Genomic DNA, 5,938 nt, shown 5'->3' with positions numbered 1-5,938 from the left:
GTAAATATATAGTGCAGAAGTACTAGAATTTTTAGATATGTGTCTTAAGCCTCTATAAATAGCAGTCATCAAGCTGGTGACTCATCAGCTCATCAAGCTGGTGAGGACCTCATTACACAGGGCGATAGGGGAAAAAAGGCAGCAGAACAGCCAACTCCACAGGTGAGGAAAGCATGTACTTACCATGTATATTTGATTTGCCCGGCTGGGCAGGGGACACAGGTGTTTTGCACCATTTGCATCATGCTGAACCATTAGCAGGTGCACAGTGTCAGCAAGGCGATTATCTGTTATGTGCAGGACAGCCATATAGCATAGTGTTGAATCAACAAAAGGATAGAGATATGCAGGCGGGCACGTCAGGGACAACTAAGTGGTTTTTGGCTCGAGAAAGGTGCAGAGGGACAGAGAAAGGGTTATGGCGTGATAAGAAAGGCAGTCAGCTGGGGGCTCCATCATCTATTCTAGTCTCATTGGCAGAACTTTATCATGGGATCTAAATGGACGTTTAAACAGACCATTTACACAAGCATGCAACAGCCCCTGGAGCATGGGCAGCATTTGAGGATTATATTTAGCAATGCATAGTGTGGCACCCACTGTCCAGCACCACACAGACACATACCTTTGCTAGACGGACCATTTTGCAATTGTCAGATTGATTATATTGGCTGCCAGCCAACCAGGTGAAACCATATGTTCTGGTGTGTGTGGATAGATTCAGATTCAGTGTTAGCCCACACCCCCAGCAACTGCAGAGTGGGTAGCCAAGTCATTGTTAGATTAAATCATCCCGAGATAGGAAGTTCCCCAGTCCTTAGACTCAGATAGAGGATCTCACTTCACAGGGGAAGTGATTCAGGCGGTGCGTAAAGCCCTAAACATATTAATTCCACACACCCTATCATCCCCAGTCTTCAGAGGTGGTAGAGGAGGTTAACTAAGGCCCTTCTGACAGAACAGGAGTCATGGGTAAATTATTTACCTGCACTACTACACTACTATTGCAGCGGCAAATGCCAGAACTCACCTTTCACTGTTTGAAATAGCTATGGGAAGGCCCATGAGGGTGCCAGGTAACCCTATTTCTCAGACAGAGGAGTGTGACCTTCAAGTCAACTACTGCAAAAAACATACTCTTGTATTGAGGTTTGTACCTTCACAGGTGCGAGGGGCACACTAGAGTCTACCACTCAACTGGAGGGCCTATTTTCTTCATCCAGGTTACAAGGTGTTCCTGAGGGTCCACCAGCCTGCTGCTCTTCAGCCAAGGTGGACCGGGCCCCACACCATTCTACTGGTAACAGACCCTGCTGTGAAGGTGGTAGGGAGGAAAGCCTGGATCCATGTGTCCCAGGTGAAATCTGCACCAGCACCCACAGAGCCAGTAGAAATAGTGGAAGCTGGAAGGGCTAGAGCAGGCTCTGACAGTGGAAGCGAAACTGAAGAATAAGCAGAGAAGCAGGTCCCATTGGAAGTGAGCAGTAGCATGGGAACTAGGAGTATTTTTTTAGCAGGGGTGGTTTTATTGACTGCTGCTATAATAGCAACAATAAGTAAGTATAGTATGGGTAGGTCTGTTCCATGTAAAAGGACCCAATTTCAAAATGTGAAATTCATCAGAGCATAACAAATTGGGTGTCAAATGAAAGCAAAGAGTCTATATGTTTGGGAATGAAGTCAGGAATACCATTTCCCAACCATCTTCCATTGTAGAAATAGAGATTGAAAGCATAGGCGTTGACTTCTGTCAAACATATGGAAAAGCACCTAAGAAAACACCTACCAGAAAAAGTCTAATGTTAAACCTCATTAATGTTAAAGTATAGACCCCAGTCAACTAATATTAACACTTATATTTTGTTTTTAGGAAATCGTTTGGTTTTCCGTTAGATTAAGAATCATTGTCCAGTCTCCAGGTCATTCTGTTATCAAAGCCACATAAGTGTAAGATATTTTCTAATTTCTCTGCCTCATGAGTTAACAAAACTAAGAAGTACAGGTAGACCTACCAAATACTTGTGGTGTTTAAACTGACATATATTGTTTATGAATTAATAAGGGATTAAAACTGGTCATTCTATTACCAAATCAAGGGACATGCTAACAAAACTTCCAAAGCACCTCAGACTAACCCAACAGAACCAAAGGGGACCCAGGCTCACAGGAAGAGATTTTGTACTCCTGTAATTCCCTATAGAACTGCAACCAAAGGGGTGAAGTGGTCAGGGAAGGTATTGGACAAGAATAGACCTGTAGCCTGGGATAAGGTTGCATGTTGGGGAAACAAGTCACTTGAGATGACAATGAGGGGAGAGTATGATAACCACAGTTGACAGTGAAACGCACAAGAGAGGGAGAGAAGTGTGAGCAGATGTAAACATATCTGCAGAAACACCTAGGGACAACTTTAATTCGAGAGAGAAAGGTTCACCAGTGCATGTGGGACAATGCCGGAAGCACAGGGCAGTCTAGTGGCAGATACAGGAAAGGCAGAATGAGTACACTCAGTGGAGAACCAAGGACAAAATCCTTGGTGCTGAATTAGATTGGATTAGACACATTGAATGTCACAAAAGTGGAAGCCTGTCTAGCACAAAATGTCAGGACTCTTTCAGTAATGAGATGTACCCCTTGTGTGTAATAGCGGCCAACATGTTGAGACAAAATTACAAAATAGAGGAGTGTAGCAGATAGTAGCCGTTGACCCATGTATCAGAGAGAATAAATCCCGGGGGGGAGTTCTCAGTGCTCGTGGCAGCCCATCTGTTGCAGGCTGTGGTGGGGAAACACGTGATAAAAGGGAAAATATTACAACCTCCCTACTCTCTCCACCTCTTCTAAGGGCAGACAGCCGATTGACACTTACCTCCAAGAGGACTGGGACCAAGTAAAGGTAAATGTAAATTGTCAACAGGTCACTGAAAAACAACCCCTCGGCACAAAGGCATATATAATCTAAAGGGTTTTCAAGGGTGGGTTCAATGTCAATTGGCTATGTACCAGACACTAGCACAGGAACCATTTATCCACAAGTCCCCACAGTAGCTGAACACAGGGAGTGGTTGGACAAGTTAGTGAACAGAGGGCAAATGATGGAATGATAGAGACCTGTCCACACTCCACTGAGTGTACTCAATCTGCCTTTCCTGTATCTGCCACTAGACAGTTACTCCTTGGAATAGGACACTTGGGCAGGTGAAGGGACTTTTATGCTGCTTGGGCTGTTAGCAGTAGATGGGGGTGGGCTTTGCTAGTCCTACTGGCTCACCATTTGATAAAAGCATTAATGCTTAAGTGTGTGTATCGTGCAGACTTGACCTCTGATGAGTTGCAGTTGATAAAGGCCACTGCATGAGTGTATAGAGGCACCCTGGGGGAAGCGGAATTGGAGGGGAGTGGTATGGATTTCGGCCAAAACCGAAGTCCAGGTAAAAGCATGGAGAGGTGTATAGAGCCATTATTTGTGTGGAGCCCAGCAGAAAATCATCCTGGCTGCATAGATTTAGGTTTCTAGAGAGGTGGGAGCTCTGAACATTTCCACCATTGTTCACACTCAGGGCGATTGTTGTGTGTTACTAACTTTTTGGATTTTGTTCCTACTATTTGTTGTTCAGTTTTCTGTCTATCCCCACCAAAGGGAAGGGCATGGTGGTCCCAGTTGGAATGCTATTACCAGCTGTATAATGGTATTTAAACAAATATGTTATTGCAGCTTTCTCAAGTTTCTCAAGGCTCTGCGGAAGTCTCTCCCACGAGATAACATTGGGGAGTACAGCTTTACTGGTGGACAGCAGCATATGACTTTGCATTCATAGACAAAGACGCTGTTTCTGTTCACTACATTGTACCTTTCCTTCTACAAGTCTAATCTCTTGGGGCTCTCGTGTTTTCATGGGAGTACATTAGGAGTGCTGCGACTCTCATTCTGTGTGTGGTCAGCTGATGCATTTTGGGATTAAACAATTGAAACTTCACTCAGGGTAGGGAATTTCAATGAGGTTTAAGTACAGATTGTCAGCTTTTATCTCAAGGTATTCTCGCACATATTGTTTTCACCATTTAGAAATGGCACTTTTTATACATAGTCTCCCTATTTCATGGCACCAAAAGTATTGGGACAATTGGCTTGACGGGTGCTTCTGATTAGTGATGTGTGTTCTGTTGGATAATTTGTGCAGGCATAAGAGAGTTATGTCTAGTCTTGATTAGGCTTTGCATTGCATATGCCTTTGGAATCTGTTATTGATGTCTGCCAACATGTGGACCAAAGAGGTGTCACTCTTTGCCAATATAAGGCACAAAAACAACACTGAAGAAAACAATCAATAGGTGAAATCAATAGTCTGGAACATCATTAAAGAGAAAACACTGGTGAGCTCAGCAATTGCTATCAGCCTGGTAAGCCAAGGAAGACCTCTACTGTACAGTGGATGACCGAAGAATGCTCAACATAATTAAGAAGAAAACTGAAACAACTTTCAGGAACACTCTCCAGGAGGCGTAGGCGTGGATGTGTTAGAGAGCAGAATTACAGAGGCTACATTTCAAGGTGAAAACCACAAGTTAGCCTCAAAAACAGGATGGCCCGGTTACAGTTTGCTGAAAAGTACCTAAAAGAGCCTACAGAGTTCTGGAACAATGTCCGGTGGACAGATGAGACGAAGATGGACATGTACCAGAGTGATGGCAAGAGAAAATGTGAGAAAAAAGAACTGCCCAATATCCCCTGCATACCACCTCATCTGTGAAACATGGTGGAGAGGTTATGGGTTAGGCATGTATGGTGGCAAATTACATCATATTTTATGAAGTAAATGCTAATGAATGCAGCAGAATGAATCCTGAAGTGTACAGACACACCTTGTCTGCTCAAGTACAAGCAAATGCCTCCATGCTCATTGGAAAGGGCTTTATCATACAGCAAAACAATGATCCCAAACATACTACCATAGCAACTAGGGCCAAATAGTGGAAGGTTCTTGACAGGCCAAGTCAATCCTCAGATTTAAATCTAATTGAACATGCATTGTTGATAATTTGCTGTAGAGGAGAGTTAAGGCAATAATATAATATAAGGCAATAATACCTCAAAAGAAACAACTGAAGATGGCTGCAGTACAGGCCTGGCAGGGCATCACCTGAGAAAATGCCCAGCGTCTGGTAGGTCCAGTGTGTCACACACTTCAGGCAGTTTTTGTATGCAAAGGACTTTCAACCAAATAGTAAACATGAGTGCTTAATTTGGACATGATATGAATCTGTCCCAATACATTTGGTGTCCTGAATTAGGGGGACTGTGTATTACATTTGACATTGATGACATTTAGCAGACACTTTCATCCAAAGCGACTTAGAACAAGTACATTTGTCTAAAGTAAGTGAATCACCTATATATCAGTCATCATAAGAAAAGATCTTTATTAGATTTTAGATCTAGATTTGTATTATTATTAACAGGAGAGGATGTGTACAGAGGGGTAGTGGGGGGTGAAGAGGTCTTTAAGGACAGTCAAGATGTAGCCTGAAGAGATGGGCCTTCAGTCTACGGCGGAAGACAGGTAGTGACTCTGCAGTCCTGACAGCAGTGGGAAGTTCGTTCCATGTATAAAAAGTGTAAACGTATTTTTTTTATGTCCCCCATGATGAAGTGGACCTGTCTCCGTCACCACGACACCACTTGGACAATTTTTACGAAACTTGAGTGGATGATGCGTCTTACCATAGAGATTCGGCATTTACAAAATGGCACTGATTGGCCTAAGGGGGGTGCTATAGTAAACAACTGAAATTCCCAAATTCCACTGATGTCATAGTACCAATTCACACGAGGGGTGCTACATCATTAGTGGGGGACAATATGTTTACTGTAGACATTTCTAAATGATGAAAGCAATATGTACAAAAATACCCTCAAATAAAACCTGAGAATCTATCA

This window comes from Argentina silus (genome assembly GCF_951799395.1).
Source record: "Argentina silus genome assembly, chromosome: X".
NCBI classification, from domain to species: Eukaryota; Metazoa; Chordata; class Actinopteri; order Argentiniformes; family Argentinidae; genus Argentina; species Argentina silus.
The sequence above is the reverse complement of the archived record's forward strand: the minus strand, read 5'-3'. Positions refer to the sequence as shown.